Raw genomic sequence first — 21,741 nt, 5'->3', positions numbered from 1 at the left:
GTAATGAATATGAAAAAGTGTCGTTTAGAGCTGGTTTTCTCTTTGTGCTTTGAAAAATGAAATGCACATAGTTATCTGTAAATGAGATAATTACCTCCCTACTTTGCTAAAGGCACCTACTAGTGATTTTTTTAGCTTGTTTCACTTAATGAAAGCTTTACAAAATGGGGAGCCCAGAGCTGTTAATAGACTTGTTGTAATAGGCTCTGAGAAAAGGGGAAAAAAAAAAACCAGTTGTTCCAAACTAGTAACAGAAATAGACTGATGAAACAGCTGGCAGCTCAGACATAAATTTAAGTCTTGGTTGGGTTTAGAGCAAATGTAATAATAGCTGCAACCAATATTTTTAATATTACTGATCTTTCAGCAGTAATTACCTAGAACTTTTAATGTCTGCAATTAGAACGCTAGCAATTCACTGGTACAGACCAGTGGTAAACTGCACGAAATTGGATACTTGCTATAATTGGTAATTAATCACTTTTCATTACCAGGAAGGGATGTTGCAGTTATTCTGAATAGAGATACAGCATGCTAATTACAGGAAAACACAAACCTACATATTTGAACTTAGCGCTTTTAGGAAAATAAGCAACTCGCGTCAATATTTTATATCTGGGAGGAGATTAGCCCACCCAATTAAACGATGAGGAAGCGGCCATGTATATTTTGACAAGAACCCATCAGGAAAGAGGTCCCTCTTTCCTAAGGGTCTTGATCACATTTCCATTCATTTCTGTGGGTAATTAAAATTCTCATCCTTTATGCAGATTTAGAAATGGTTCCAAATAAATATTTACATGTGCGCGTCTCCCTTGGTGAGCCCACGTGATCGTAGGGCTCATCTACTGCGTCAGCGGCACAGCGGCGCCTCCCGCCTAGACCTTTCTCTCTAGGCCAGGTGTCCCATGGGATGTCCATCAGCATCACGTCCATCTCTGCAGTCTTCATCTCCTCCTTAGGTGCCTATTCTGTGAATGGGACCATCATTTCCCCAGACTTGAGACTTCAGTTATTTTTCTGGTCTTCTCACCACTTTGTCCCAAACCTACCTCATCTGTCATCAGATCCTGTCATTTCTACCTTCATGGTCTCTGCTGCCTTTGCAGCCCCCCCGCTCTTGCCACTGCTGCTCATTCAAGGGGCTCCATGGTATCTGTCAAGATTGCATCCCAGGAAAGCACAACCTGTGGAGAAAGAACTTCTAAAGGGAAAGTATGTCTGTGAGAATTACTGTAAAAGACCTTAATCCATGACTAGGTCCCTGCTCCCTATTGATACTAACCCCCGACAGTCAATGACATAGAACGTGCATTTCATAGATAATGCAAGAAGGACCGTGGGGACAAGCCAAGCTGTTTCATCAAAGACATGGCCATAAAAGCATATCCCTATGGTGGGAGGGTGGGATTATCCCCATCATTCACCTTTGTCACCTTCACACTTGCCTCTGGAAGACCAGCTCCAGGCGGAGGGCAGGAATGAAGAGCTTGTCGAGGGCCCCAAAGCCCTGGGTTCTCCGCGTTCTTCCTTCGACAGTGAAGAAGAAATGAAGTCCTGACTGTTTTCTTCTCTGAATATTAATATCTGTGATACACCTGCTCTCTCCTGGCCAAAGCTGCCCATGCCCCCCCAATCATATCATTGCAAAATTGGGTCATGATGGAGAAATGGGGCCTATATAAATAAGCCACTTACAGCAAAATGGTGTACACAGAAGCCAACAGAAACCACTGACCCCACACCTCTCACAGTGATCTTTGGAATCTCTTACCTGTTCTCCTGTCACGAGAAGATTTCAAAAGTATCTCTGAGCCTTGGCAGTTCCAGTTTTGCTCTGGTTACCAACTTCCACACACTGGCCTTGGTTTAGATTCAGAGGATTCCTTTCTTTTTTGTTGGCAGTAGAAAAATAATTCCTCGTGGGTATGTGAACCAGAAGAGCGGAGGCCTGATTTTGAAGTTGCAGGTGGTGGACCTGGCCTGCCCTAGGACTTCAGTAATGGGCACCTCACCATTTGTGCCCCGTGGCCAGTCGCTTTCCCTGACAGACTCACCAATGGCATCCTGGAACCAAGTTAATACACAGATGGAATTTTAAAAACTAGACGTGAAATGAATAGCCATCCTTATGAAGCATGAACCTCTTATTTCCATTTCCTCTTCAACATGACCCATTACATGGAGCTTCTTTAGCCAAATTTCATTTTGTTCCCTATTCCATCATCGCCAGAGTCCCTGAATTGGTTCCTCGCCCAACAGCACAATTTCAGCCGTGGACTCTCTCCTCTGCCTTTGTCACAGAGCTGAGTAATGATGTGACAACATGTGATTGGGCGATTGATGTCAAATGTGAGCAGAAACATTCATTTTCCCCTGAAATGGACAAAGAAGAGTATTAGTCATTTAGAAATTTCGTCTAGAAGCTACACCTCACGAGTGATATCCCAAAATTGAATTGCTCTGAAATTTAAAGTGGCTTTTAAGTTCTTCTCCTTTGATTGTTCCTCAGGTCATGCAGCATTGTGAGAGGCCGAGGGAGCAAGTTAGTGATGGGAACTGCAAATGTCATTTGTTAGCTCCCTGACTCCTCTGCAGAAATCCATTCCTCCAGTGACAGGATGTTCCTGAGACCTCGTGTTCCATAGAGAAACATCCTGGGCTTTGGAGATGGGCAGATCTGGGCTCCAGGCTTGGCCTTATCACGGCTTCCCCTGTGAGCCTCAATTTCCCCATTTGTGAAATAGGGTTAACAAGAATGATTATTGTCATCCTCACTTTGCAGAAATAAGAATATAAGATCTAGAGAGGTGAATTAAGGGGCCCAGATACAGAGTGGTGAAGGGCAGAGCGCAACCCTCTCTGGGGCCATTGAGTCCCCAGCAAGATCTTGTCCCATCTTCCAGCCTCACCAGGAGGGCATCGGGCTTTTCACATACGCTCCATGCAGATAGCAGTCCTTCCAACAATAACCAACCAATGTGTGTCTGTGCACGACTTGTGTTCAGAGACACGGCTCCCCCAGGATCCCCCAGAGGTCCGGCCAGTGGAAGCCAAAATGGCCCTGGATGAGAGCTTAAAATTCCCACTCTCTGTGATCAATGTTTTTCAAGAAAGAGAAATGTGCAGCAGTCTGTGCTAGTTATTTAACATCTAGGAAGGCTCTTGCTCACTCTGAGCCCTCTGTGCACTCTGAAGTTACTGATATCATCGTTAGAAATGGCTTCCACCTACGGCTCTGATTCATGGCCTGGTGATTCATAGGCTGCTGAGAAGCCGGCAGAGGTGGCTGGGTTACCTAGAAGCAGCGCCTGGGAACAGGACCACCGATGTGATGCAGTCAGATATGCTAATGAGGTCAGCGCAACATTCCATTAAAAAATCCAAACCTCATTTGCAAGTGAATGTTAATAAGGAGAGAAAGCTCAGCTCAGGCTGGGCTAGAATCACTGGCGACTAGTTCTTCCTCAGTTAAGTAACATAATTTGTTCAATTTGTTTTATGTCAGTAAGTGAAGAACCTTTTACTCACTTTGATTCATGGAAGGAGGTTAGACAATGGTACAGTAGAAAGGAAATTAACATTTAACCTGCCTGACTGGGTTTTCTAACGGATGTCTCAATACGACTGGGGTGGTGTGCGTAAATTCTCCCAATAAACCAGAATGAAACAGAAGCTATTTAAATCCCAAAGAAAACCTGGATGGCAGATATTATACTCCAAAGAGAGACCAGTGGGTTTTTGGTCAGGAACTGGAAGACCTGAATCCTAGTCTCATCAATTACTCATTACACAACTTTGAGTCACAAACTCCCCGAGCTTCAGTTCTTGCATCTGTAAAAGGGAGTTAATGCAAAAAGATGTTGTGAGTTCATAAACTGTAACATACCCATACGTCAATTGATTGATCTAACAACTATTTACGGAGCACCTACTATGTGCTGGGCGCCGTGCTAGTTGCTGGAGTTACAGTGATGAACAGAACTGTCAGGGCCCTTGGCCTAAGGGAGATGACATTCTGGCATCCTTTACTTTTTTTTTTTTTTTTATAAATTTATTTATTTATTTATGGCTGCGTTGGGTCTTTGTTGCTGCGCGTGGCCTTTCTCTAGCTGCGGCAAGCACAGGCTACTCTTCTTTGCGGTGTGCAGGCTTCTCATTGTGGTGGCTTCTCTTGTTGTGGAGCACGGGCTCTAGGCGCAAGGGCTTCAGTAGTTGAGGCTCGCGGGCTCAGTAGTTGTGGCTCGCGGGCTCTAGAGCGCAGGCTCAGTAGTTGTGGCGCACGGGCTTAGTTGCTCCGTGGCATGTGGGATCTTCCTGGACCAGGACTCGAACCCATGTCCCCTGCATCAGCAGGTGGATTCTTAACCACTGTGCCACTAGGGAAGCCCATCCTTCACTATTTTTTATTATGAAAAATTTCAAACCTTCATGAGACTGGGCAGAATAGTATAATGAACATCATCTACCCATCCCTCAGATTCAAGCATTAACAAGATTTTGCCATGCTTGCTTTGCCTGTCTCCCATGTTTTTTGCTGAATTATTTTGAAGCAAATCACAGACACTGTGTTCCTTTTCGATTGCTGTGCAACAAATTGCCACAGATTTAGCTGCTTAAACAACACACATTTGTTATCTCACAGTTTCCGTGGTTTGAGAACCTGGGCACAACTTAGCTGGATCTTCTGCTCAGTCTCTGAAAGCTGCAATCCCGATGTCAGCTAGGGCTGGGGTCTCACCTGAGGCTCAGGGGCCTCAGCCCCATGTAGCTGTTGGCAGAATTCAGCTCCTTGTTTTTGTAGGACTGAAGTCCCCAGCTGCTAGAGGCAGTCCTCTCCATAGGCAGCTCACAACATCACTGTTTGCTTCTCCTTTGAGGCCAGCAGGAGAATCTCTTTGACACTTTACCCTCGGCTAAGGGCTCACCTGATTAGGTCAGGCCCACCCAGGGTAATTTTCCTTTTGATTAACTCAAAGTCAACTAATTAGCAACACATCACGGGAGTGATATACCATCATATTCACAGGTTTTGCCTCTACTCAGGGGGAAGGCATTATTCAGAGTGGGTGCAGCAGGGGGGTGTGAATCTTGGGGGCTAGCTTAGAATTTTGCCTACCGTGTGGACATTTCATCCCTACCATCTTAAATATGCATTTCTACAAACTATGGACATTTTTTTATAACTACAATTTCATGTTAATATCTGATAGGGGTTGTTATGTTAGTCAGCTTAGGACATGTTATGCTGTCATAACAAGTGACTCCCAAATCTCAGTGACTTCTAACCACAAAGGTTTCTTTCTTGGCTCACGTTCCACATCTGTCACGGATTGGCTTCAGTGCTTTATCCTCAGGCCTAGCTTGAAGGAATAGCCCATTTCTGGGAAAAGAGAGTGACATGCAAAGGTTTGTCAAGCTGCATCTGGGAAGTGTTCATGTCCATATTCTCATCTCTCTTTTGCTTGTCCTGCTCTCCAGGGGCTGGGAGTGCAATCCTTCTACAGAGAGGGGCCTTTAGGAAAGGGTTGACTGGGGGTATATTTTAAAGCAAACAAGAGAATCTCCCAGTTATCTCTTAAGTAGCTTTTATTTATTTATTTACTTATTATTTATTTATTTTTTGGCTGCGTTGGGTCTTCCTTGCTGTGCGTGGGCTTTCTCTAGGTGCGGCGAGCGGGGGCTACTCTTGGTTGCAGTGTGCGAGCTTCTCATTGCGGTGGCTTCTCTTGTTGCAGAGCACAGGCTCTAGGTGCACGGGCTTCAGTAGTTGCAGCACACGGACTCAGTAGTTGTGGCATGCGGGCCCTAGGGCACGTGGGCTTCAGTAGTTGTGGCGTGCAGGCTCTAGAGTGCAGGCTCAGTAGTTGTGGCACATGGGCTTAGTTGCTCCGCAGCATGTGGAATCTTCCTGGACCAGGGATTGAACCCGTGTCCCTTGCACTGGCAGGCAGATTCTTAGCCACTGCGCCACCAGGGAAGTCCCTCTTAAGTATCTTTTATTCTAGAATAGTCTCACTCACACACCTTTTTTCCACAAGTTATTGACCCATTGGAGAAAACAATCAGTTGTCCTCTAGAATGTTCTACATTCTGAATTTGTCTGTTTGCTTCCTTGTGGTGTCATTTCACTTGTACCTTTATGTCCTATATTTCCTGTGAGCTAGAAGTTAGGTTTAATGAACATTTTGGGGGTAAGAATACTTCATAGGGAGTGCTTGGTACTTCGTAATTTATCACATCAAAAAGCACTTGATGTTTGGTGAGGAAATCTTTTTAAAAACTTCATAGTTTTTTTTTTTTTTTTTTTTTTTTTTTTTAATGAGGATCTTGAATCAGATGCGTATGTTTGATTGATTGATTGATTGATTTTGGCTGTGTTGGGTCTTCGTTTCTGTGCGAGGGCTTTCTCCAGTTGTGGCAAGCGGGGGCCACTCTTCATCGCGATGCGCGGGCCTCTCTCGTTGCGGAGCACAGGCTCCAGACGCGCAGGCTCAGCAGTTGTGGCTCACGGGCCCAGCCGCTCTGCGGCATGTGGGATCTTCCCAGGCCAGGGCTCGAACCCGTGTCCCCTGCATTAGCAGGCAGATTCTCAACCACTGCGCCACCAGGGAAGCCCCCATAGTTTTTTAATTGAAATTCTTACTCTTATGTTCTTACATCCATTTATTAGACATGTATTACTGATCAGGTCCTGTGCCATTTGTATGAACTGCCCAGAATAGGCAAATCCATAGAGGTAGAAAGTAGATTAATGCTTGAGAGGTGCTGGTGCGGGGAGGGGAATGGGGAGTAACAGCTAATGGGCACAGGTTTTTTTTCAGGGTGATGAAAATCTTTTGGAGTTGGTAATGGTTGCTATACAACTTTTCAGAAATAGGTGGCTGCCAAGGTCCTTCTCAGCTGCTAAATACCAATTCAACCCACAAGGGACAGGGACTAACTCTGCTCGGGGACGTCAAATAGAGGTGACTCTGGAGGAGCCCCGTAATGGATGAGGAGGAGTTCCAGGGAGGCAGGCAGCAGGTACGGGCTGCAAGATCCAGACCAAAAAATGTATTCGCTTAGTACTTGGGCTCTCCAGAGCTGCACCCTTAGGAGCTGCTGGGGACAGCATTTGGATGATGGGCCCTGGGCCCCCCACTTCCTCTTGAACCAAAACAGCTCTGCTCCCTCCTGTCTCACAGGTGGGACTTGTAGGAAAGACTTCGGTCAGACAAAGAATTCTGTGATGCAAAACTCCTGACTTGAGTGAACAATCCTCAGCATTGTTAATTGTACCGTTTTAGAATATTAGTGAGTCTGCATCTAGCAATGAAGATGATGACATTGGCAATGACCACCCCCCACAATTAAGCCGCCACTCACGGGACACTAAATATACGTCAGACCCCATTTCAGGCACATGGTATTCGTCATCTCTTTTACTTTTCACAAGACCCTAATGCGGTGAATGGTCTATCCTCATTTTACAGATGAGGAGACTGAGGCTCTCAGTGTCAAGTGTCTTGATCAAGTTCACACAATCAGGGCTGTTGATCTGAAAAATGAACTCAGATCTTTTTAGTTCAGAAGCCGGCACCCGCGTTATCTTCCTCCCTTGCAGGCGAACAGTACTTTACAGTTTGCAAAGCCCTTCATAAGCCATTTCTTTGTGGAGAGCTGTAGCAGCCCTGGGAAGGAGAACTGTGCTATTGTCCCCATTCTGCAGTTGAAGAGAATGAGGCTGTGAGTCTTGGTCTGGGCTGCAGAATGGTGAGATGGGGTGGGTGCTCTGGGCTACAGCGAATCTACCCTGTTCCCCGTGCCAACCGCAGAGGAGCCCGCCAGAGCACAGAGAGTTGGCTGGTGCTCAGTATGGCCACCCCTCCCTGCCCATCCTTCTCAGTATCCATGAGATGCTCAAATGGTGATGTTTTATTCTAATGACAAAGAGTATAACAAGCACAGGAAATGGCCTGGCATTAATCTCCACTCCATCTTGTAGCAGTGACTGCAATGAAAATGAGAAATAGTTTAAGCTTAACCCATTCTCATTACAATCATAATTACATTTTGTGGTCATTCTTAGTTTCTAGCAGAACCCAACTGCTCTTCATGTCAATTTGAAAGATACAGACAGCCCTTAATTTTTCTCCAGCATTCATCTGCCCAGCCAGCTGCCAAGTAGTGATCCTTGGGAAGCTGAAAATAAGGCTTAAGGAAATTATCTGTTTTACGTTTTAAATGGTTTGGCACGGATCTGCTAAACATCTGGATAAATGTAATTTACCTGCATGTGCCTCAAAAAACATTGGATCAGGCAACCGATTTATCTTTCTAATAATATGTTTAATAGAGAATACTCAAACTTGGGCCCTGATTATACAGCTAATGGCACTGAGAGCTAACCAAGAAGCATGCTGGGTGGCACGAGAGGAGGGGCTGGGGACCAAAACTTGCCAAGGACAACCCTCCAATTCTCAAGCCATCACTGGGGTACTGAGTGGCCATGTCCCCACGGCATTCTCCAGAATAACTACACAGCACACAGCTCCGTAGTATTCTTCTGTGGTTGTTATATAACAAATCCATTTACCAATAAGTATCTCTCCCAATGGTTCATCCTTTTTTTTTTTTTTGGTACATGTTAACTGAGCACCATCGGTGTGCTAGGCGTTGGTCAGGAGCTGGGGACACAAAGACAAATGCTTCCAGGGGGACTGCTTTCTGGGGGTCAGTCGGAGAGTACAACACAGCACAGAAGGCTATGGGGGTACAGAGGAACACCCCAATCTCCATCTATCTCCTGGGGTGGAAGGTGGATAAGGAAGGCCCTGCAGCATCTCAGCATCCCAGCCTGGCCTTGACTGTGGTGCAGTGGATAAATCACCTACCATCTCTGGGCCTCAGTTTTTCTACCTTTAAAACATCTACCTGGGGCCGTGGAGAACAAAAGTAGGTAATGTCATTGAAGTGCTTAGTAGAGGGCTTGGTGTCTAGTCGTCTACTAAGGGCTCACTGGGTAGTTGGCAGGGCTTTGTTAGGGGTAGGGGCAGGAAGTGCGTTCCAGGGTGAGGGCTCAGCCTGTGCTAAGATCCAGTGCTGCGAGAGAACACTGAGCATGGCTGGACCGCAGAGGAGAGGGTAGCGGCAGCAGAAGCCGGATCCTGCAGCCACATGTGATCCAGGCTAAGGGTGGTGGGCTTTGCCCCAATGCCATGCGGAGCCTCATGGCAGGGGAGGCGGGGGAGAGGGAGGTGATCAGATAGGTGTTTTAGAAACGTCATCTGGCTACACAGTGGAGAATGAATCCCTCAACCTCAGGGCAAGACTAGAGGCAGGGAGGTTTGGCAACAATTCCAAAGAGGACCTTGGTGGTGGTACATTTCAATGGATTTCGTTTTACACAGTTTTCTTTCAGGGAGCTTTTGGAGAATTTAGTTTCTTGGACTGAACTATTTCAAAATGTCCCCTATTAGAGCCTCCCCCGCCAGCCCAGTGGACAGAGAGCCAGGCTGCACTTTCAGTGCAAATGCCCACTTTGGGCAAGGCATGGATCATGGTACTGCAGAGTTGGGGCCCTGGGGACTGTGGCCCGGCTTGCATTCAGAGTCCTGGGGTGTGAGGGTCCCTCCCACTTCCTCTGCAAATCCCTCACCTGGCCCAGTGACCAGGGGCTCTAGGTAAACGCAATGAGGTGTCGGGAGAGGGGTGAGGATATGGGTCTGTGCCAACTAGCCATGTGATCTGGGCACAGAACCAGAAGAGCGGCGGAAAGATCTCCTGGAGCGGTGGGTTTCATAGCTGAGTCTCCTGGTATCTCTTTCTGACTCGTGGACTGACTTTCCCCAATGGCTCAGTGGCCAGCAAGTCAACATGTGTGTACCCACTATCCTGCCTTGCTGCCCCAGACAGTATCCTGTTATATTTTGGATTGGTTTTGAAATGTAACATAAGGCCTCTTAACACTGCTTAAAAATAAATTCACAGACACAGGCAGGGCAGTTGACAAAGGAAATCAGGACAGTAGATGAACACTGAAAGGGAAAATACTGTGATAAAATTGGAAAAGTAAATTAGACATTTGCCATTAGACCTGCCAGGAAACGAGACCGGCCCTAATTGATGCAGCAGATCTTTGCACGAACCCGCAGTCGCACGCGGAGGCCTGTCCCTTCCTCGTCCAGCTGTCTCATCCCCCAGTCCTGAGTCATCTTCTGCTGGCTCCGAGCTGCAGCCTCGGGTTTGGCTGCTCATAATAGGCAGTGGAATTAGATCTGACCTTTACAATCATGGCTTTTAAAAAAATTATTAAATTTAAAAATGGTTAAATCTCAAATGAGCTGAAATCTTTTGTGCGAAGAACCCGTCTATCATTGCTTTTGTCCATAAAATATATTTAACCTCAACCACGTAATTAACGCCAGTGACTCCACCAGGCCAGTTGGGTTTATTATGGGCATGGAGAGCTCAGCTGTTCTCATCTGAAAAGGACAGTGCCGGGCATTTTCTTGAGTTTCTTGGCAAAAGCTGTAGGTGGAAGGTTGAATCTCTTCTGGAATAGCTTCCACTTTGCTTCCTCCTATCCCTTCCACAATCCAGGCTGAGCAGAGAATGCTTCACGATTAAAGAGAAATGCTCCACAAAGGACAATTCGCCAGGCTGACAGCACGTTCTGGGGAGGATCTGTGTCAGAGGCAGGAATTCAGAGGAGCTAAGTCAGCTTCACGAAGCCCTCAGGTGAAGGCCCAGCCTCAGACACCCAGCCACAGTTTCCAAGCAGGGCAGAGAAAAGGTGCAAGTCTGGTGGCATCTAAAGCAGAGATTCTTTTTTTTTAAAAATTAATTAATTAATTAATTTATTTATTTATTTTTGGCTGTGTTGGGTCTTTGTTTCTGTGCGAGGGCTTTCTCTAGTTGCGGCAAGCGGGGGCCACTCTTCATCGCGGTGCGTGGGCCTCTCACTATCGCAGCCTCTCTTGTTAAGAGCACAGGCTCCAGATGCGCAGGCTCAGTAGTTGTGGCTCACGGGCCTAGTTGCTCTGCGGCATGTGGGATCTTCCCGGACCAGGGCTCGAACCCGTGTCCCCTGCCTTGGCAGGCGGACTCCCAAACACCGTGCCACCAGGGAAGCCCTCATTTTTCTTATTTATGAAACAAAGGTAAAAAAATAAGTATTTTGCAGAGTTATTGGGTTTAAATGGGATAATATATGTCAGATTCTTAGCACAGAGGTTGGCACATAGAAATCAGCTACCATTCTTCTTTTCCTTTTATTCCTCCTCCTTCTTCTTTTTGCTCCTGGAAAATGGGTCGACCAAACTGAAAATAGCCAAATAAAAGTTGTGTGTGCATGAACGGGGTGGGGAGTGACTGCCCTATCAAACATCAGGATATATTATACAGCTACAGTCATTGTGATTGTGTGGTACTGGCCCAACAATAGACAGATGTCTAACGGAACTGAATAGAAAGCCTGGATGCAGACCACGCACAAATGACTCTGCAGACCATTGAGGGGGAAGCATAGACAACTCAGTAAAAAGGGCTGGGAGTGCTGGTTAACCACGTGGGATAAGTGAAGTGGGGTCCTTACCTCACACCATACACAAAATCGATCCCAGATAGATTAAATGTGATGGATTAAATTAAAAGGCAACACTTGAACATTTTAAGAAGAAAATAGAGGAGATCCTTTTATGACCTCAAGGTAGGACAGGGTTACTTAAGCAAAATGCAAAAAGGTTGATAAGTTAGACTACATTAAAATTCAGAACTTCTTTCAAGAAAAAGTTGGATAAGATATTTGCAGCATAAATAACAAAAGATTAGCATCCAGAGTATAGACAAATGGGAAATAATAAGACACAAACAAACAATGTGATAGAAACATGGGGAAAGGACTTGTTCATACAGACATTTTAGGAAATAGTAAAAAGGATTGGCCAATTACCTATGAAAAGATGCTCAACCTCATTTGTAATTAGGAAAATGCAAGTTAAAACCACAAAGAAACTATGTGAAGTGATGGATGTATTAACTAACCTTATTGTGATCATTTCACAATATATACAAAAATCCAATCATCACATTGTACACCTTAAATCTATACAATGTTTGCTATATGTCAATTATATCTCAATAAAGCTTGAAAAAAAATTATCAAATCACCAGTAACCTGGTGTGAGCAGTCCTGCTTTTTCCATATAATCAGTTACCGAAGTTCTCTTTCTTCTTTGATTTTTTCCTGAGTATTCCTCATCACCTTAAGATAATAAAGATATAGCTATATTTAGACACATACACACAAACCCCACAAAGACTTACCATTTTACTCTCGCCAGATTGACAAAATCGAAGAAGTCTGACAATACCATGCCTTCGTGAGGATGTGGAGAATGGGAACACTTACATATTGCTGGAGAGGGTAAATTAGAAAACCATTTTGGAAAACAAGTTGGCATTGTCTTGTATAGCTAAGTATGTGCAACCCAGCACCCCACTCTTAGGTACATACTAGACCTCAGAGAAACTCTTGTTCGTGTGCAGCAGGACATGTGCTCTGAGGACTTCATAGCAGTGCTGTGGGTAAAAGCAAAACACTGGAAGCCACCCTAATATCCATTGATAAGAGAATGGTTAAATGGACTATGAAAATTATACGTATGTGAAAATGAATGAGCTCCAGCTAACGACAAAAACCTGTGTGAATCGTAGAGACGGGATGCTGAGTGAACCAAGCAACCTGCAGAAGATCACACAGAGGAAAATGCCATTTTGATAAAACTCAGAAACCAATCAACACTAAAGAATATTCTTTAGGTGACGGAATGATAAGCACACAATTCAAGATCCTGGCTAACCCTTTGGAAGAGGCAAGGGGATGAACTGGGATGGAGCAAATAGATAACACTACCAGCGTTGGTAACCTTCTGTTTCTCCAGGTGAGTGCTGGTTTTATGAGGTGTATGTTATTATTATGCTTCATAACTTGCACACGTGTTTCATATATTCTTTTGTGTGTCAAGTATTGCATAATTAAGAACAGAAATAACAACAGAGTGCATGGAAGGGCTAGGATTTGACTAGCTGCAGCTACAGTCACTGGTGGGCTCCCTGGAAGGTGGGAGTGAAGAGACCACTGTGCAATGTAACCAGAGGGGCTGAGCTCACGCTGGAGGGAGAGGAGAGGGGATGCTGTCATGAGAGTAGAGCCTGAAAGGGGTTGCAGACTCCTTCCAAGATCTAACACATTTGGCAACATCCTGGGAAAGGCGGGGGGCTACACATGGACACTGGTGCCCTTCAAGTGTGGTCACATACGAAAGAGAACAGCCTGGAATTCCTGGGGGGCGGGGAACTGGTTTGGCCACCTGCGATCCCTTGGGGTTTCTCTTCCCACTTGATGTCCGATATTAGTGTTGTACAGTGTAGCCTGTTATTAAACTCTTTAACATAAAAAATAAAGCTGCTGCGACGGGGGGACATCTGTGAGCTTCAGCCTCAAGGCAGTTAATCTGTCCGTAAGGACATGGTGCTGTCAGAACAACTGGGATATTCTATTTTCTACAGGTTTGGGGACACAGTGGCTTTGAGTGGGAGGGAGCTAGTCCATCAAAACGGCCATAGTTCTAGAGTGTTTTCAAGGAAGTAAAATAAAAAAATGAAAACGTGGAGTATTCTTTCAATTTTAGGGCACGTGCGATGGCCCTTTGCCCGGCGGTTTAGTACCAGGTCCTAGTGGGGGAAGACGAGATGCCCGTTTCTTCCTCTCCCAGCCCTCTGTGTTAAAAAATGCCCTGCTCCTCACTATAGTAGACCTGAAGGAATGTGGATGGTTCTTTGTTTCAAGAGAATATGGATTAACACTCCTAAAAGATTCATTGGCCGGCCAGCAGTAATGCCTTTAATGGACCCAGTATGACATTGCAGTGACCTGGAAATCATGGGTCAGTGAAAACATCTGGAGTTTGGTGTGTTGTTTTCTTATTTGCTTTTTCAGAAAAACCTCACTTGCTTTTTCAGAAAAACCTCACTTTGGGTTCTGTTCCTGGTCATTTAGCAAAGGTGCCCAGTTTGATCCATTGTCTTTTATGACAAAAGACACATAGGGGCTACATGACCAGCAGAAGGCTAGTCCGCCAGGAGTCTTGCTTTTCTGTTTATACCAACACTGTTGAAACCATGTCCCTTTGAAAAATGCCATCCTGTGGACGCCACCAGCAGAGATTACCAGGAGGAGCTTGCTGCTGGCCATCCTAATTTGATCAATATCAGGGATTTTGCTTCTTCCTGTGAAGTTAAAACAGGATTCTGCTCTCTCCTCAATGGGTCATTTTCCTATCATCTTCCATTTTTAAGATTGGTTAAAAATGTCTGCCCAAAACTGACTGAGCAGGGCTCGAGGTTTAAACTGCAAATCCTAATTTGATAATGCATGGTTTCCCTGTGCTTCACAAAGGGAGGTTTTTAAAATGCATATCACATCAGAAGATGGAAAGCCTTGGCCATCTCCCACCCACAACCCCAGCCATGAAACCTTATATTTACCCAATGCTTCAAATATGGAAAAGGTAATAATTAACATTGTGCTTCCAGCGCATGTGGTGGCACTAAATAGCTTGTGGGCTTTATGTACGTCTAGAAGCAATAAAGTCGTGTTTGTTATTGTTGGATGAGATGGAAGAAGCACCTCGGATCATTACGTATGAAGATGTCTTTCACAGTGAACCGTGGGGAAGAGCTACCTTTCTTTCGCTTCACAGTTGGCCTGAGAGCCAGGAGGATGGGCAGAGAGTCCTGGAAAACCAGCCAGCTTCTAATTGTGTCTTTACAGCCAACTAGGCTACCAAAATGATTATCTTTTTCTCTCTGAGCCTTACTGACCTGTGGCTAATGAGATTTGTGCTTCGATTAGTTGTAGAACATAAATTAGCTAATCAATGGCAATGGATTCACATTTCTCATACATGAGTTCTGCTGCAGTGATCTGTATTGAATATTCAAATCAATTTTGAATACTCTGAATGAGTCCGCTAATGTGGCCTGCTGGAATCTGGCCGCATTCTGTAGCCTCCTCGTGAGCAGATGAGGGCTAGGCTGAGCCCAGCTCGTGCACCAGCCTCTTGTGGCTTCTGGAGCTCTGCAAACTACCTTGCTTTCCCTTACACGCGGTGAGGGCCAAATAGGGTTTGGGACAAAGTTGTGTGGGAAAAGCAAGAGAAGCTCCAGGGGATCTCATGGTCCGAGGTGGCCTCTTTCCTGAACAGGAACAGAGCTAAATGGACATCAGAAAGCAGGCAGGTGGTTTCAGGGTTTTGAGGTGCAAACTTTGCAAAGAGTGGGATCCCGGTTCGGTGTCTTCACTCCTCAGCACGGGGAAGCGTATCTTCACTCTTTGCTGTAGTTGTCTCGTCTGTACAATTAACCGGCATCTTGGCATAAAATGTGGAAATTTGTACAGTCTTCAAGGCATCTGTGGGCTTTATGGTACAAGTTCTGTTAGTACTGAAGCCACAGAAAATTAAATGTTCCCCAAAGAACTTCCAGATGTGCTTTATTCTAATGGGGTCATTATGCAGTAAATTAAAAAGCAGTGTAAATGGAACTGTAAAATTTAAATTACTCTAAAACCACATCTCTTTGCTTTGAGCATTCATTTGTGGGGTTGCATTTGCAATAAATGTGAATTAGGCAGCTGCAATAACTGTTAATCATATATTTATAAAATAGTAATGAGGAAATGAATAGCAGAGTAAGACAGCTGCACATTTCTCTGATAGTGTGTCAACTGTGAACATAATAAGATGTGGAACATTGTTTGGAGCTGGGCTGATAATACAGCTGAATGTAAGAGATCGCTTCAGCCTCTTAACTTTACATGAAATTATACATAAAATCCATAAAAGCCCATAATAATGCATTATGCGTCTGAATTGTATTCAATATTTTTCTTTGCTTTGATTTCCTGAAATAAGCTCTACTTTCACCAAAGCCATCTTCCAGGCATCAGTGAGGCTTTTGTTTCAGGCGATGTCGGGCTTCTAAGATTGCAACTGGATTTAAAGAAAGCAGGTCCAGTGCAGGCAAGGAGTTAATGGTGGTGCTTTGTTTTGTTTTCTCGGAGTTGCCGTACGTGGCTGGAGACATGCCTCGTCCTGGGCGGAGGACAGACTGTGTCCAGGCCTCCCCCAGCTGCCACCTGAGATCAGGATTGGGGAGAGAGGCCACCCCCAGTTCACCAGAGCCCCTGGGCTGCTGGTTTGACCTGGTGAGAACAGGGACATGGCCTTCAGCCACTGTCTAGACAACATCTCTGGGGCCAAGGCTGGGCGCTCCAGGCAGGTCTAGAGAAGGGGGTGAGGGTCCTATGGGCCTGCGTTTGGGAAGGATGGCTATCGTGGTGGCCGAAGTGATGACTGTTACTCGGAAACCTCCTTGTCCTGGTGTTTGAACAAACCCTCTGCTGTGACCATCTGAAAACTGGGGCTTTGAGGCAGACTTCTCCCTGAGCACAGAGAGGCAGGGGAGGGGACACGTGATCGAGTGTCCACGAGGAGCTGATCCTGGCCAATCTCTGCCTGTCCGTCCATTATATAGCATGACCGGGATGAAGCAGGTGCCCGTTACTGAGCATTCAGGGCTCTGCTCGGCCTGGTCCAACCACCTCTACCCCACCCCACGTTAAACACCCGTAGGGTCCCTGATCTGCCATGGTCTCGAGCTTGGTGGCTTGGAGTATGTGCTTCTCTTGGTCTGGAATATTCTTCCCTGCTTCAAAGATTCCAGTGGCTCCCGCACTTTCCCCCTGTGAAGCCATCCCAGACTCCCAAACCCCTATTCTTATTCCCCTGGTGCTCATTGTCTTACGTGTACCTCACTATTACAACAGCAGTTTTATTGCATCTCGGGGTACTGTAACTTAGGGTCAGTGTCTCCCTCAGACTGAGGGCTCCCTGAGTGGACCCGAAGGTTTGGTGCTTGTTACATCTTGTTTTGGAGAATGAATGCAGAATGCAGTCACTGGATGTTGGTGTAGGATTAGAGAAAATGGCCTGGGAGTGTCCAATGTGAACCCTCTTTGTGTGTCTACAATTAGGCCAGGTCCTCCTTTTCTTGGGGCGGCCCCCAGCTCTTGGGATGAATGGTGGTTGTCTGCAAGGGGCTGGAGGAGGAGCAGTTCTAATGGGAAGAGTGGCCCCAAGATGTTCAATATGGGATGCTTCAAGATAGAATGTCAAGAGTCCGTAACTGTACTCCGCCTCAGTCAGGACTTTTGTAGGACACTCACCGAAGGCAGTGCATTGTAGGAAACTGGGGGTCTTCCTGGGAAAGAGGGAGGGAGGGAGAGAGAGAGAGACAGAGACAGGGAGACACAGAGACAGAAGAGGAAGAGGAGGGGGGAGGAAAAAGATGGTTATACACACATACAGTGAGCATTCTGTAATCTCTTCCTAACCCACACTCACTTCCCAGTATTTCAGTATCAATTTTCTTTAACCAATAATTTTTTTCTTGTCACAAAAATACTATATGGTCATTATTATAATGTACAGCATAAAGAATTTCATAATTTGTTCAACCATTCCCTTATTTGTTTAAAAATTTCATTGTTTATTTAACCATTCTCTATATGTTTATTCTCTTACTATTCATTTAATCATTCTTCATTTGTTGAATATTTATGAACATTTTTTTGCTCCTTTAAATAATGTTATTAAAATCCTTAAAATCTTTGCCAATTTCATAAGTACAGTATGATACCTCACTGTTATTTTAATTTCAATTTACTTTATTTCTAGTAAAGTAGAATTTTTCTTTTTGTTTTTTTGCTTATTTATATGTATTTTTTCTCTTGAGATGATTAAGTACAGCTTTCATTAACTGAGGGAACAGCGCCAGCACCGAATGTTTTATGGGATGTATTATTTCATTTAATCTTCATGTTAACCCCATTCATAGACCCTATGGTCTGTATGAGGCTTGGCGAGGTTGAGGATCCTTCCTGAGATGCACGGTTAGTAGGCGCTGGAGCCAGCTGCATTGCAGGGCACGTCCCATCATTTTTCTACTGGGGGCTGTCAGCTTTCTCTTTAACTTACTGGAGCTGTTTGCATATTGAGTGTTTAATTCATTGTCTGTGTACCTATGGCATAGTCTTTTTTTTTTTTTAATTGAAGTATAGTTGATTTACAATGTTGCGTTAGTTTCAGGTATACAGCAAAGTGATTCAGTTATACATATCTATACATATCTATCTAAATCTCTCTATATCTATTTTTTTTTTTTTTAAAGAGATTGGAGTTTATTTATTTATTTATTTTTGGCTGTGTTGGGTCTTCGTTTCTGTGCGAGGGCTTTCTCTAGCTGTGGCAAGCGGGGGCCACTCTTCATCGCGGTGCATGGGCCTCTCACTATCATGGCCTCTCTTGTTGCGGAGCACAGGCTCCAGACGCACAGGCTCAGTAGTTGTGGCTCATGGGCCCAGTCGCTCCGCGGCATGTGGGATCTTCCCAGACCAGGGCTCGAACCCGTGTCCCCTGCATTGGCAGGCAGATTCTTAACCACTGCGCCACCAGGGAAGCCCATATCTATTCTTTTTCCGATGTTTTTCCCTTATAGGTTATTACAAAATATTGAGTATAGTTCTCTGTGCTATGCAGTAGGTCCTTGTTGCTTATCTATTTTATACATAGTAGTGTGTATGTGTTAATCCCACACTCCTAATTTATCCCTCTCCCCGCCCCCCACTTTGGTAACCTTAAAAAAATGGGAACCCTTCATGAATATGTGTGTCCTCTTTGCGCAGGGGCCATGCTAATCTTCTCTGTATCGTTCCAATTTTAGTACATGTGCTGCCGAAGCGAGCACCGGCATAGTCTTTTAAACAGAGGGGTAGTGTCCCAGTGTTCCCATCAAAGAAGGGGAAAGGCCACCCCCAAGAAACCCACCGCTCTCCCCATTTTGCCTTTGTTCAGAGAGTCACCTCTTGGTGGCTCCACTTTCAGGATTCTTCCCTCTTGTCATCCTCTGATGTCTTCGCCCTTTGCAAGGTGGGTAGAATGATGGCTGTTACTTGTCTCATTCATGTGAGAAAACTGAGGACTGCCCAGGGTAAGAGATTTGGCAGGGAAGCCAATGAAAAACAAAACCTAAACCAGCATTAACAAAACCCAACCAAATCAAACCAAACTGAACCAAAAATACCCCAATATAGTGAGTCAGTTGGTTTGGATTTGGGGTAGAGATGCCAGGTAAAATATAGAATGGCCAGATAAATGTGAATTTCAGATAAACAACCAATACTAAAATTACTAAAAATGGTAAAAAAAAAAATACTAAAAAAATTCTATGCACTGTTTGGGACATACTTATCCCCCAACATTATTGTTGTTAGAGATTTGTTAGGAGACTTTCAGTCTTTTTTCAAGTATAATTTTATTGGGAAAACTAACATATGTAACAGAGTAAAAGGACTGTTTAAATTTATTTTAGAAGTTCAAATGAACAATATTTAAAAATCAATCAATAAGAACCATAGGGCTTCCCTGGTGGCGCAGTGGTTGAGAATCTGCCTGCCAACGCAGGGCACACGGGTTCGAGCCCTGGTCTGGGAAGATCCCACATGCCGCGGAGCAACTAGGCCCGTGAGCCACAACTACTGAGCCTGCGCGTCTGGAGCCTGTGCTCCGCAACAAGAGAGGCGGCGATAGTGAGAGGCCCGTGCACCGCGATGAAGAGTGGCCCCCCACTTGCCACTCCAATGCATCAACCAGGGTTGCAGCTTGTTTTTGAGCACATCTCAGAATAAATTTTCTCCTTTATTGCTGTTTAATTGATGAGTAGCCTTAAATCTCAAGGTAAGCCATTTTTTATCATTTGCAAGCAAAATTTATTCACTGTATTAAAAAAATAATCTAACGTGAATTGGAGCTGAGGTTGCTATAGGTTGCAAAGATAACTCATAAACTCAGATTCACAACAGTTTTATGGTTCTTTTTTTAAAGTTTTTAAAAAAATTATTTATTTATTTAATTTATTTATTTATGGCTGTGTTGGGTCTTCGTTTCTGTGCGAAGGCTTTCTCTAGTTGTGGCAACTAGAGTGTCTCCACTGTGTTCTGTTTTGGAAGGCACATGATTATGATAAAAGAAAACAATGTACAGTAAAAGATTAGTTTGAGTTAAATATTGGAAGACCCTCTGAGCACCCAGAAGAGCCCCAGGCTAGAGCAAAACTTGGGGTATCCTGCCCCTGTCCACAGCTCTCTGGACAACAGAGTGTGTTGTAAGGTTGGGCTGACCAAAGCCCAGTCCAAAATTGTTGGTCATCTTGGCACCAAGAGGCTGTTTTCTTTTATCTTGGTGCTCTTGGCACCAAGAGCCTGAGTGACCAGAGCTAACGGGCTTTCTGGGAGGGTAGGTCTGGCTAAGCCCAAGGCCTTGGTTTTGACAAGTGGGCTAGTCCAGCGCATGGCGGGACGCTGCCCCGTGGCCCCCCTTCTCTCCCTAGCTGGGACGGCACTCAGGGCATAGTTGTTGAGGAATGAATGAATGGTATAAAACATTAGCCTGCCAGAGTGTCTGTGCACGCAGTCCAGCCCTGATGGGGCATAAGCAGAGCAGTAGTTTGAAGATTGATGTCAGAGGCCACCCCTTACGACTGTGAGTCTGGCATGCAACCTTCCTGAAGTTCAGTTTCCTCATGTAAAGAAATGGGGCAAACAAAGATAACAGTGGTAATAGTCAACAGTTATAAAGGATACGTCCCCTATACTATCTGCCAGGCATGGTTCGAAAAGTGTTCTAGTAACTCATTTAATCCCCACATTAACCCTCCCTAGGAGACAGGTGACTTTACCACCCCAGTTTACTGGTGAGGAAACAGAGGTGCGCAGGGGTTAAGACCCTTGCTCAGGGTCACATGGCTGGGCACTCTGGTATCCGAGTTCATGCTCTTAATTTTTATGTTCCCCTGCTCTGGGCAAAAGGTACCTTTGAGATGTCTTCCAGGCTCTTCTCCCCTTCTCTGAGGATTGCCCCCATCTCCCCCATGTCCTTGCAGCCACATTTATGTGATGTGATCTGTTCCCTGACTATAAATTGGACCCAAGTGGACATTAGACACAAGCTGGGCCTTCAGGTTCTAAGAATATGGAGCTGGGATGCTGAGAGATGGGTTGCTCCCCACTGTTTGCTTCAATGTGTGGAGTCTGGTGGTGGGGGTGTCCCTGTTTGCCACGTGACATCCAAAGCAGAGAAAGGAGAGAGTGGGTATCTGTTTCTTACAAGAAAAGGGGCTCCAATGTGAAGATCACATTAAAAAATGTCTGTGGAAAATGTTTTATATACTCTGCTCTTGGGACAAAGTGTCATTTATAATGTTTTAAAAGTTAATAGGTATTAAGCCTTGGCATCCTTCATAATTTAAGGTTGCCCAAGATTAATCCTCTGCACTGTGTTAACTTGCTAAAAGTTTCTTTATTTTAAGGAGAAGATATGTGCCCCCGAGGTCATTTTGCCACATGGGTGGTGGATGTGGACACTGGTGAGACTCCCCAGTATAGCCCATCTCCCCAGCAGACTCTTAGTCACATGGTCTGAGTTCCATTAGTAATGTTCTGGCTGCAACAAAGAAGGAAGGGTAAATAGATTGGTGTGGGCTCTTTGTGGAGGAGTGTTAATCTCCCCAGATTACTGCCCTTTGAATCTTGACTGCTTCCAGTTTTTTTTTGTATATTGGCTCCATTTAAAGTGATTA

At 45.0% G+C, this 21,741-nt stretch overlaps 1 non-coding gene across 1 annotated transcript; it reads right to left on the bottom strand.

The window, feature by feature from the left end:
• Positions 1–18,745: 18,745 nt before the first annotated feature.
• On the bottom strand, positions 18,746–18,852 carry LOC114236606 (U6 spliceosomal RNA). The gene has a single exon (XR_003622520.1). It is a non-coding gene; the product is annotated as a U6 spliceosomal RNA (small nuclear RNA).
• Positions 18,853–21,741: the final 2,889 nt, after the last annotated feature.

This window comes from Balaenoptera acutorostrata, chromosome 16, assembly GCF_949987535.1.
Source record: "Balaenoptera acutorostrata chromosome 16, mBalAcu1.1, whole genome shotgun sequence".
NCBI classification, from domain to species: Eukaryota; Metazoa; Chordata; class Mammalia; order Artiodactyla; family Balaenopteridae; genus Balaenoptera; species Balaenoptera acutorostrata.
Note: the sequence above shows the minus strand (reverse complement) of the source record. Positions and strands in the feature narration are given on the sequence as shown.